This window comes from Schistocerca piceifrons, chromosome 10 (assembly GCF_021461385.2).
Source record: "Schistocerca piceifrons isolate TAMUIC-IGC-003096 chromosome 10, iqSchPice1.1, whole genome shotgun sequence".
Lineage (NCBI taxonomy): Eukaryota > Metazoa > Arthropoda > Insecta > Orthoptera > Acrididae > Schistocerca > Schistocerca piceifrons.
In genome coordinates, this window is record NC_060147.1 from 96,031,967 (window position 1) to 96,045,621 (window position 13,655).

Below are 13,655 nucleotides of genomic sequence, written 5' to 3' on the forward strand. Positions count from 1 at the left end.
TAAGGACGTCACACACATCCATGCCCGAGGCAGGATTCAAACCTCCGACCGTAGCGGTCACGCGGTTCCAGACTGTAGCGCCTAGAACTGCTCGGCCACCCCGGCTGGCTTGATTTCAATCAGTCTTGTGCTAAACAAATTGAAATAACAGAAATGAGATCTGCTGATGTATCAGAGTCTTAACAGAATTTCAACGTACCTTCCAATGCTCTACACATACTATCTTCAGAAGAAATCTTTTTGTTCGGAAAGTAGCAACCGGTACATGTGATTTGGAATTAATGTATTTTTATAAATCATTCCATCAGATAGTAAGAGCTTTGCTTGTGAAAGGTAAAGATCTGTCATGTGCTTTCAAGGTACTGCAACATCTGGTTCCCATAACCCTCCTGGCCTCTGCATTCTTTAGTCACTGTCCTTCACCCACCTATCCTCTTCTCTGTTTCCACTCCAGCACTACACAGCCCTTAATTCCACCACACTACCGTATTTACTCGAATCTAAGCCGCACTTTGTTTCCGGTTTTTGTAATCCAAAAAACCGCCTGCGGCTTAGAATCGAGTGCAAAGTAAGTGGAAGTTCTGAAAAATGTTGGTAGGTGTCGCCACAACTAACTTCTGCCGTCAAATATATGTCGCGCTACACAGGGATGCTTTGCAGGCACAAAGATAAATAATGGCGCCAAAGCTCTGCGCCGGTAAATAAATTGAAAGGTAGAAGAATGTAAACATTATTCCATGTATTCTTTCGTGTTTGCTGCTATTTCATTTAAATCCTGTCTGCCTAATAAACTACGAAACTAGAACAGCAAACGCGGAAGAATATACATATCATGTCATGTTTGTATTCGTATTATTCTTATACTGAATAGTGATACAGTCAGAAACTAAGCACGGCAACTGACTAGATTTTTAAATCTAAGATGACCCTAATTTCTGTGCAGAATGTAATGTACTAAAGAGTCGTCTGCAAAGATTTTCAAACGGAGATAAATTTTCGCTAATCTCTCGTTCAGAACATCTTTATCATACGCAGTCTATTATTTGGTTCTTGTTGATCATTATCAAAGAAAGCAGCAGTTTAAGTAACAACAAATAGCAGACTCGCGCCATTGTTTCGCTTATTAGACAATTCCTCTCTTTTTTTTTTTTTTTTTTTTTTTTTTTTTTTTTTTTTTTTTTTTTTTTAATTGTAAGCTGCGGTAGCGCGCACAAAAGCAAGCCATGCCGCGAGCGGCAACAGGTTGTAAACACGCATTATCACAATGTAACCAACAATGCATGATACAGTACAATAATGCATTTTCAGCTTAGAGTGACATAAATACCTATAACAAAGAGAACGGCACTTATCAGATCAAAGCAATATAAGCAATCAATTCAAACCAGACGAAGCATGCGAAAAAGGAAGGGTACCCGTATAAATACGGATGAAGCGCCTCACACATAGCAATGGCTACCCGGTAAAGCTTAACTGTTAAGCTTACGACTCGAACCAAACTACTGTAGCTGTATCTTCATCCATTCAAGCTCAATTGTGTTTCACGTCAATTTGGACCAACTGTTTTCCGATTTGGAGGGGCAGTCTAAAACTTTTCTCTCGTCTTGAATTTCGAGTCTCAAATTTCAGGAGCGTCTTAGATTCGGGAAAATTTTTTTTCCTTGATTTCGAGTCTCATTTTTCGGGTGCAGCTTAGATTCGAGTGCGGCGTAGATTCGAGTAAATACGGTATACTCTCACCAGCTCATCCATATATGCTCCCTCAAGCAGCACTCACTGTCCCTCACCTTACCCTGATATCTCTCCCCCTTCCTGCCGCAGCCTCCACCTTACCCCCAACAACCAGACTGCTTCTCCTATCATGCGCTGTTGCTCACAGTCTGGCCTCAGCAGCTAAAGACTGTGTGTGTTGTCTAAGCTTTTGGCCAAAAGCTTACTTGCTTAGCAGTCTTTTTATTGTGCATTTCTGTGACTCAACATCTCCACTATATGGTGAGTAGCAATCTATCCTTTTCATAATATTGTCATTATTTTATTGAAACAGAAAAGTGATTACATTGCAGCACTTGTCTAATACTGTCATGTCGTGACAAAGTTTAGAGGAAGTATACAACATCTAAAGGGGTTCAGGTTAGTATACTGTTTTTGAGTTATGAGGTGTAACTGCAGAAAGACCAACTTCCAGTGACGGAAGTGACTGATCGGTGCCAAACACTGTTGTAGGGCACCTAACGGATGTGCAGATTTTGGGACGTGATAAGGGTACTTGTAGGAGAATCAAGGAACTCTAGAGTCTGAATAACACTTCTTTATTGCATGCAGACTAAACTGCTACACTGAAGGTTATTTCTACATGTGAGATAAAACAAACGGCTCAACTGTTGTTACAACAGAAGTCAGTGTCGAAGTGCCAGGTTGAGAGCTACCAGAAGCAGCAATCACTAAAGTGCACGTCATTTATGACGGCAGCCGTGTTTAGGTTCGTTCTGATGTCACAAAACACAGTCAGCCAATGAACAGAGAACGACGTTGCCAGAGCTCGACTGCAGTGCAGAGCACGGACGAGTGTCTTCAGTTTTAGAAACGCTCAGTCAAAAATAATCGAACAAAAGCAATGTCTTGATAGCAGACTTTCTTTTATAGAAAGTTTGGAAAAAGCATTCTTTATACCAATTGCTTCACATTCTATTAATTAATTAAACCAAACAAGCAATAAGCCTCCTAATTCAGGCGATGGCAAGGAAGGGTGTTTGTATCATTCTCACTAACCGCTTTTTCGCAATAAAGAACAGCGGTAATTGTTTATTTCCTATTGTACTTCGACGAAACGTGAGTAATTCATAGTCATACCAACAGTGTTTGTCAGTATTTTGTGTTTTATTTTAAAGTCCTCTGGGTGATTTTTTGAACAACAAGCAGCGGTAGCGTAGTGGTTATAGTGTTTGGCTGCTAAGCGAAAGGTTCTGAGTTCTAATCTTGCTCGGTGCTTAATATTTTCTTTGTTTAAAAACAATATCGAAGTGTCTTACTTCATGAATTTTATTCGTTTGAATGTAATTTTTTTGAAATTTCTAGTGGCAACTAAAATCGACCATATGGAAAGTATATGCTATGGACTTTCACCTCTGCAAACTCTTCAAAATTTCGTGCAATGGTTTACTACATCTAATGGTGCACAATAACTGCGTTGAACTTCAAACCAAAATTGAGCCATTTATGGGGGGAAGGTATCAGTCAAGAAGATGTGTAAAAATCAAATTTTTGGGCCAATTAGTTTAGGTGAAATCGAATGATAAACTGTGTCAAAACAGTCGAAACACCATGTGTCTGCACAGGCGAGCAGTACAATGATGACAAAATCGCGGAATGCGGGGAGCACGTCTCTGTAGCTGCGAAAGGGTTAATGCGGCCCTGGTGGCTTTACTTCATAAACTGTGCGCTCTCCCCTAAACGTAAGTTTGCGAACTATACTATGGCGCTGCTTCTCTTGGCGCGTACAACTGGCAACGCAGCAATCTCCCGCGTCTGGGCGGGCATGCACAAACAGCCAAGATAAAAGAATTGAACTATAGCAGTGTCTTAAAATGCAAACATTACAAGCCTCACTCCAAGCGAGAAAATGGGCGCAACTCGGATCCTATTTGAGGCTAGTGTTGAACAACACGGAGTTGGAGTTCTGATTGAAGACCACCTTGACAAAAGAAATCTAGGTTTTTAAAGAGCGCTGATGGCACTACGCTTCTCTTCGCCTTCCTTACATCTAGGCCCTGTCGACCTTCCATTCACGGACGTCACTAAATTCTTGGGTCTTATGTTTGACAGAAAACTGTGCTGGTCCTCCCACAATTCCTATCTCTCGGATCGCTGTCTGCGAACCCTCAACACCCTCCGTGTCCTGAATGGTACCTCCTGTGGAGCGGAACGGGTGGTCCTTCTCCGCCTCTATCGCGCCTTAGTGCGCTCGAAATTGGACTATGGAAGCATAGTTTACTCATCTGCTCGGCCATCTATTCTTCGGCATCTCGACTCTGTCCACCACCGTGGATTACGTTTAGTGTCTGGAGCTTTTTACACCAGCCCTGTGGAAAGCCTTTATGCCGAGATTGCTGAACCTCCACTGTCCAATCGGCGAGCTGTCCATCTGAGTCGTTATGCTAGCCATCTGTCTTCTATGCCTGCTAATCTGGCCCATGACATTTTTTTCGATGCCTCCTTGGATTTAGGGTATGCAGGCCGCCCATCCTCCCTACTACCACCGGGAGTCCGCTTCCATCAACTGCTACATTCTCTTTCCTTCCACTTTCCTAAGAATTTCTTGACAACTTGGGGTACAGCATCGCCTTGGCTCCAGCCACGGACCTGCCTGCTCCCTGACCTTTGTCGGTTTCCCAAGGGCGGTACCCCTTCTCTTGTTTATCGTTGGGCATTTTCTGCTCTATGCGCACAAATGAAGGATGCCACATTTATTTACACTGATCGCTCAAAAATTTCGTTTGGTGTTGGGAGTACCTATATTGTTGGTGACACCCCAAATCGATTTTGGCTTCTAGACGAGTGTTCGCACTTGCTACACTTGGGGGGGCGTCTCTGTGACATTCCTCTGGATCCCAGGACACGGTGTCTGTGGAAATGAGGTGGCCGATATAGCGGCCAAGACTGCAGTCTCTTCTCCAGCCTGCCATTTGCATGATTCCCTTCGCCAATCTACGGAGTGTTTTATGTCATCGTGTTGCTCTTTTATGGCAAGCACATTGGTCGACACTTCCCAATAATAAATTGCGGGACGTGAAAGCTCTTCCCTGTGCTTGGACCTCTTCCTCCCAAACTAGTCGTCGGGAGGAGGTAATTTTTACTAGACTCCGGATAGGGCACTGTCTTTTTAGCCATCGACATCTTTAAAGTGGCAATCCTCCCCCACTCTGTCACCACTGCTCACAACTGTGGACGGTGAGACATCTTTTACTTGAGAGCCCCTATTTTACTCTGTTACACGCCCGTCTGCAGCTGTCGCCTGATATATCTTCCATTTTAGCAGATGACATGTCCTCAGCCGATCGTGTTCTCCAGTTTATTAGTGCGAGTGAGATGACGTCAGTCATTTGACGCTCATTTTGGGGACAAACAACCCCTCTTCTGTAGTGGTTTTTTAAGCTTTCCTTCTGTTTTTAGTTTCCCCACTTTTTGAATTTCGCTCCCATTGCTGCCGGTTTCGAGTTTCGTTTTTTTACCTTTTCCTAAGTCACAGTCTGGGCACTAATGACCGTAGCAGTTTTGCGCCCTAAAACAACAACAAAACAAAAACTATGCTTCTCCCAGTCTGCAGTGGGCCTGCCAACTCTGCTGTTACTTTAGTCATCAATTAATTTGACATAAGGTTTGCACCTCCATAGTGCCTCCAGCAAACCACATTGGGGTCCTTCCCATTCCCTAGATGCTACTCTGTAGATGGGTGTTCCTGGCCTTTACACTAACAAACTCCTTGCTTGACAGCAGCAGCATCCAGCTAAAAGCTAAAACATCACTGGCCTTCCTTGTAAGTCTAACAACAACAGTGACTTGTGTCTCTTTGCATTGCCTGGAAGGTGGAGACTTCTCTCTTGCGAGTTGGGGCCACTATAATAGAAATTTTATCTATTTCCCATCTCAGTCTAACTTTTATCAATCCACTGACATTGCAGTTCTCAGGAGCAAGGACCATGGTTGCTGCATACGAGGGTGAGATATGGATTGTTCCTGCTGCATTGGCCACGCTAACAGGTGGCAGCAACAGGTAGGGTATAAGCCAACCCTTAAATTAATGATATTGGATCAGGTCATAAACATAACAACCCTGCACTGATGTGGGACAAAGCCACAAGAAAAAAAAAAGATTTGTAATGTCGTTAAGTAGCAGTAAGTTTCTTATGGTAACTACAAAAACATGTTCAGTTTATTTTTTACTTAACTAGTGAGCATGTTTGATGCCTCTACAGACCGAGCACTGCTGAGTACCCAGCTACTAACTGCAGATGACCCAAAGGCCATCACTCCTCAGAGAAGTGCCCACATCTTGGGATGTTTCATTTGTTGTAAAACTTATGATGGTGATTTTTCTATTAGAGTTGACAGACACTGTAAGGTTTTCTGATGTTCTAAAGTAGTTGTGGAGGAATGATCAGATCTACGTCAGAGTGAATAAAACCCAATGTCAGCTGCCAACTCACAATTTTTATTTCTGTGAAGTTAGAGAAAAACTCAGCTGAAGATTATCATAGATCCATTAATAGTATGAAAGTTAGTTCCACTTACTGCTTAAAAGCTCCCAACCACCATGGAACCACCTGGAAACATCAATCACATGAAACCCAAATTGATTTTTCCCACATCACATACTGAAAGCTTCGGATCAAGGCAGTCAGGTAGGTGCAGTATTCCTCGATTTCTGAAAAGCGTTCAGTTCAGTACCACACCTAGGCTTATTGTTAAAAATATGATCATATGAAGTACCAAGTACAATTTGTGACTGTACTGAAGAGTTTTTGATACGGAGGACACAGCATGTTATCTTGGATAGTGTATCATAAGATGTAGAAGTAACATTGGATGTGCCCCCGGGAAGTGTGTTGGGTCCCTTGCTGTTTGTGTTGTATATTAATGACCTTGCAGACAATATTAATAGCAACCTCATGCATTTTGCAGATGATGCTGTTATCTATAATGAAGTAGTGTCTAAAAGAAGCTTTTGATAAGATTTCAAAATGGTGCAAAGATTGGCAACTTGCTTTAAATGTCAAAAATATAAAACAGTGCAATTCACAAAATGGAAAAAAATGTATCCTAGGACTATAAATCATTGAGTCATTGTTAGAATAGGCCAACCCATACAAATACCTGGTTGTACAACTTTGTGGGATATGAAATGGAATGTTCACATTGGCCGAGTTGTGGGTGAAACAGGTGGTAGACTTCGGTTCATTGGTAGAATACTGGGGAAGTGCAATCAGTACTTACCAAGGAGATTGCTTAAAAATCACTTGTGTAACAGGTTCTAGAATATTGCTCATGTATGTGGGACATGTACCAAACAGGATTAACATAAATATTGAATGTAGAAGGCAGCACAAATGGTCACAGGTCTGTTTGAACCTAGGAAAGTGTCACAGAGATACTGAAGAAACTAAACTGGCAGACTCTCGAAGATAGATGTACGAGGTCAGTTCAAAACATTCTGGAACACACGTGATTTTGCACCAATGGTGTGTTGGACGGAATGCAGTTGGCATCCCTGCACACGCTTGTGTTTAATGTACAACTTCCAGAAGTTTCATTGTTGTATTTCTGTTACCAATTATTCTGTGCTTTATTGAGTAGAACATTGTGTTGCACAGTTTGAGAATTTTGAGACAGGAGAGTTAGAGAAACAATGCGTCTGCATTAAATTTTCCATGAAACTCAAGAAAATCTTTACAGAGACACACACCAAGTGATGCAAGAAGCCTGCGGTGATAAGTGCTTAAGCTGTACTCAGTGCATACCAATCGAAGACAAACCGTCCGAGAGATTGCAGAAGAATGTAACATTTCAGTTGGATCATGTCACGAAATCCTGAAACAGCATCTTGGAATGTATTGTGTTGCCGCCAAGTTCGTCCGATTACTCATGAGTCAAGACCAGAAATACCTTCACCTTGCAATCTGTGAAGAGCCTTGGGATTTCGCAAATAAGAACTAGATGTAGCTTAAGAGAATCGTAAGTGGTGGTGAGACATGGTCTACGGTTATGATGAGACCAAGGTTCATTCTTCACAATGTGTCGGGAAAGGTCCATCAAGACCAAAACAAGCTCATCAGGTCAGGTCAAATGTCAAAGCTATGTTGACAGTTTTCTTTGACTTTGAAGGATTAGTTCATTATGAATTTGTGCCAGGGGGCAAACTATTAATAAATGGTACTATCGGAACGTTGCTAGACAGTTCATGCCTCTTGCATCACGAGAACACACCCGTACATTCATCCCTGTTGGTGCATAACTTTTGCACAAAAAACGAAATCAGTGAGCTGCCTCTTCATCTATACTTTCCAGACCTAGCCCCGGCAGACTGTTTTTTATTTCCAAAGTTGGAAACCCTGTTGAAAGGATGTTCATTTGCAATGATAGACAAGATAAAAGAACATTTGCAGATAGCGCTTCACTCGACTCAGCAACAGAAGTACCAATACTGCTTCCAGAATGGAAACGGCACTGGGAGCAGTGTATCGATTGTTTAGGAGAGCATTTCAAAGGAGACCATGCACAAGTAAAAGAAAAATTTTGTGGACAAACTTCTGGAATTTTTTGAACAGACCTTGTAAACTAACCTGAGGAAGTCTACTAATAAACCTTCAAGAACTGGCTTTAAATGATGACTATGAATACACTACAACCCCCTATGTATCACTCACATAGGGATCGTGATAAGATTGCAGTAATTACTGCATGCAGAGGGGCATTGAAACAATCATTCATCCTGCATTCCATATGGAAATGTAAGAAAAATCAGCCATAATAACTGGTACAATGGGATGTACTCTGCCATACACTTTGTGGTGGTTTGCAGAGTGTAGTTGCAGAGAAGACTTTGGAATATTTTGGCAGGAAGGGGAGAATATTTTGAAGTGAGGAATGTATTATGTTACCATGAATTTATGAAAGATTTTAACATATATACATTCTGTACTGATCTAAACTAGGTATTTGATTTAATTGGCAGTAGAGAAAGTTGAAGCATTTGATTTTTTTCATCATCCTTGCTTTTATTTCTACCATTTATTTTTCCTCTGACATAGATAAATGAAACTGCAACACAATTTTGAAATTAAATTCAACAAGTAGTTCACTGTTACCAGTCACTGTTTATTTATCTCCTCAATGCATTTCAAAGGTTTAAACCACCATCAGGTGGATTTACATTTGCTAGTATCACGTGTGTGTGTGTGTGTGTGTGTGTGTGTGTGTGTGTGTGTGTGGTGTTGTGTTAAAATTTTTTGGAGGAACTTGTGGCACTGTCTAGTGGAGAAACAAAACACTATTTCAGAGCATGGTTTTGGGTTTCTTTTGACAAAAAATTACAAGTGTATCTAATGGTAAAAATAAAATAAGTAAAATAAAGTACCTCCACTGGTCACAGGTTCCTTTCACTGACGTAACAGATCACATGTATACTGTCATGTCTTGTAAACAAATATGGCACTGGAAACCTAAAATGTTTGCATTTAAATTTTGAAATTTATTTCCAAACCAGAGAAGTGAGATTGGACAGAAATAGAAATTACATAGAATTAAATTATTGAGCTTATGCGATGACAAAAACTGTTTTATTGGGTTTATAGTCAGATAAATAATTAAAAATAAAATTTTAACACTGCAATCTACAGGCTGAAGAATGATCGCTGGTATGTGTATGAGCAAGCTCTGTTGTCAGTGAAACTTCATCTTGACAGTCTCTATGTAAGCAATATGCAGGAGGCAGAAGATTTTTAGGTTCTGAAATGGACATTGGTCCTTGGAATTTTCTAAGTAGTTTTTGAAGAAGTTTTACAGATGTGTGCTACTTGAGATATGTCAATACATCAGCTGCACTTTCTTGTGACACAAACAGTCTTGCCACTGTTGTGGTCTTCAGTCCCTAGACTGGTTTTATGCAGCTCTCCATGCTACTCTGTACTGAAATGAAATGTCGTGTGGCTAGGGCCTCCTGTCGGGTAGACCATTCACCTGGTGCAAGTCTTTCGATTTGACGCTACTTCGGCGACTTGCACGTCGATGGGTATGAAATGATGATTAGGACAACACAACACCCAGTCCCTGAGCGGAGAAAATCTCCGACCCAGCCGGGAATCGAACACGGGCCTTTAGGATTGACAGTCCGTCACACTGACCATTCAGCTACCGGGGGCGGACCGTGAAAGCTTCATTATCTCCGAATAAATTCTACAATCTACATCCTCCTGAATCTGCTTACTGCTTTGTCTCTCGGTCTCCCTCTACATTTGCTACTCCCACACTTCCCTCCAATATTAAATTGCTGATCCCGTAATGTCTCAAATGTGTCCCATCAATCAGTTCTTTATTTAGTCAAGTTGTGCTACAAATTTCTTGTCTACCCAGTTCCATTTAGTATATACCCATTAGTCACATGATTTACACATCTAATCTTCAGCATTCTCCTGTAGCACCATATTTCAAAAGCTTCTATTCTCTCCTTATCTAAGCTGTTTATTGTTCATGTTTCACTTCCATACACAGCTACAATCCAAACAAATATCTTCATAAAACACTTAGTCTATATTCGTTGTTAATAAATTACTCTTCTTCAGAAACACTTTCCTTGACATTAACAGTCTACATTTTATATCCTCCCCCTTCAGTCATGATCAGTTATTTAGCTGCCCAAATAGCAAAACCTATGTACTACTTAAGTGTCTCGTTTCCTAATCTAATTCCCTAAGCATTACCTGATTTAATTCATTTGCATTCCATTACTATTGTTTTGCTTTTGTCGATGAACATCTCATGTTGTCCTTTCAAGACACTGTCCATTCCATTCAACTACTCTTTTCTTTTGCTGTCCCTGACAGAATTACACTTTCATTGGCAAACCCCAAGGCTTTTATTTCTCCTCCTTGAGCTTTAATTCCTACTCCAAAATTTCTTTGAGTTTCCTCTATTGCTTGCTCACTGTACAGATTGAAAAACATCGGGGATACACTACAAAAAAATGGCTCTGAGCACTATGGGACTTAACATCTGTGATCATCAGTCCCCTAGAACTTAGAACTACTTAAACCTAACTAACCTAAGGACATCACACACATCCATGGCCGAGGCAGGATTCGAACCTGCGACCGTAGCAGGATACACTACAACTCTGACTCCCTCCCTTCTCAACCACTGCTTCATTTTCATGCCCCTCGTCTCTTTATAACTGCTGTCTGGTTTCTGCACAAGTTGTAAATAGCCTATTGCTCCCTGTACTTTACCCCTGCTACCTTCAGAATTTCAAAGGGAGTTTTCCAGTCAACTTTGTCCAAAAAGTCTACAAATGCTATAAATGTAGGTTTGCCTTTCCTTAACCTATCTTCTGAGAGAAGTTGTTGTGTCAGTATTGCCTTGCATGTTCCTCAGCCAATAAAACATAATCTGTCATTTGTTTAACTAGAACTGAGCCCATGTGATTGTTTTACTTTATTTACTGGTTGGTTAGTCGATTGTTGGAGTTAAAGGGACCAAGCTCCGAGATCATCAGTCCTTTCATCCTTTATGTATCAAACTAGGAACAACCCTGAGAAGAAAGATACAAAAGACAAATCCTGGGAAGCCTGACTGTAAGCAAGACAGTGATAGATATAAAATCAAGGAGAAGTAGGAGGGGAGTGAGAGGGGATAAGGTGGTGAAATATTCTGCCCAAAATGCAGTTGGGTGCCCCAGATCATCTGCATTCCACCAGCACCACCTCACTGACTGTTACACCGAGGAAATGAGCAACACGGTCAAGGCAATAAAAGTTTGGGGAAGATAAAACATTAAAAATGGCAAACATAAAATAACAAGGATAATAAAAGATGGGAAGGCCAGGGGCCAGGCCAGACTGCCGAGCAAGAACCACCATGGGACCAGTGCCCCTCCAATCCTTCAGGCACTCAATGAGGCCGAAGTGCTCCTTCCCACAGAGACAAGTAGAAAGCACCTTCTTGGGTGAAATGTAAAACCAGGTCAGCCACTTTGGCTTTGTCTGCTAGCACCAAAGGGTGTGTCAGGAAGCTGTAAGATATTGCGACAAAGCAGCCAAATTTGGGTTGTCTAGCAGGATGCAGGCACCACATCGGCAGTAAGGTGGGTCCTCACATTGGAGAATGTGGCTGTGGGTCAGCCAAGTGTGGCAAATGTGTATCCAACAAAGGACAGTGGATTCCCTGCGAGAAGCACAAAGGGAAGACTGCCATGTGATCGTAGTCTCCTTGATTGCCCTCAGATTGGCGAGTCCAAGGCAGATCATTCAGAGGTCCAGCCATCCTACAACTGATGGCGTAGAGTCGACCAAATATCATTTCCAAAATCATCTTGGTGGCCAACTTTGCCAAGAGTTGGCATGTTCATTCCCTATGATCCGAACATCTCCAGGGGCAACAATGAACATGGATAAGGGCTTGATTGATGGTCACAAATTCAGCAGTGAAGACACTGCATCCATTCGGAAAGGAGTGTGGTTCACTGCATCTTTAACGTATGTATCCTAAACCAGTACATCTGTAACTGTTGAGCTGTCAGTGTACACCACACTTCCAAACCTGGAAATGCTTTGAGGACAGCCAGGTCTACTCAATCATCCAGTCCAGAGGATAACTCGAGACAGATCCAAGGTTGGGGTACATCCCATGGATGCGTACAATTGCTCTCTGACAAGATCCAACAGCAGGGGAAGTTGGAGTTCGGAGCAGACACACTGTAGTCAAACTGCAATTGTGACCCCAGTCCTTGGTCTCTACTGTTGTAGGTGGTCCTACCACTAAGAAAATGGGCATGGTAGTTTGGATGGTCAGAAGAGCAGCGAACATTGTATGTATAGCATAATTCTGTAGCTGTTGGTGCCTGTTCCATAGTGGAGGGACCCCAGCCTCCATGAGTAGGCTGTCCACACGGCCAGTTCAAAAGGCTCGTGTTGCAAGTTGGACCCAACAGTGGTGTATCAGGTCCAGTGACTGTATGCTGAGGGCGATGCTGAACCATATGCCAGACTCCCATAACCGAGACGGGACAGGATCAGTGCTTTCTAAAGCTGTAGGAGGGTAGTGAGACCTGCACCCCAGTTGGTGTTACTGAGACAGCAAAGTATCAAGTTGTAGACAGCACCTTTGCTTAAGTTGGCGAGGATGGGAAGCCATTTAAACTGGGCATCAAAGACCAGTCCAAAAAAGTGATAATTCTCCACCACACTGAGTAATTGATAGTCGAGGGAAACTTCTGACTGGAGATGAACAGTATTTAGCGGCAGAAGTGCACAATGTGGGTCTTGGCGACGGAAAACTGAAAGCCATGGGTGAAGGACCATGACAGCACCTTTCGAATGGCACCCTGCAGTCAGCGTTCAACAACACCCATATCAGAGAAGCAAAAATTGTAAGCAGACAAGGAGAGTGATACTGAAGATCCCACACTTGCTGCTACACCATTGATGGCCACTAGATAGAGGACACTTAATACACAGGCCTGTGGGGGGCCAATTTCTTGGATATATGGGGAGTACTGTGGGAAGCGCCAACTCTGACACAGAAAGTACAGTGCAATGAGAAGATCTGGACAAAAAAATGGAAGTGGGACCCGGAGACCACACTTATTTAAGGTAGCAAGGATGTGATGTCACCACGTGATGTCATATGTCTTTTGTATGTCAAAGAAGACAAGAATATGGTCTCAACGTTGGTCAAAAGCTGTCCAGATGGCAGACTCCATGCAAACCAAATTATCAGCAGTACAATGGCATTTGTGATAACCATCCTCTGAGGAGCCAGAAGGCCCTGAGACTCAAGTCAACACAGCCACTGGCTCACCAAAAATTTGAGCTCCTTACAACAAACACTGGTGGGATTTACGGGGTGATAGCCACCCATCTCCAGGGGATGCTCACCCAGTTTCAGTA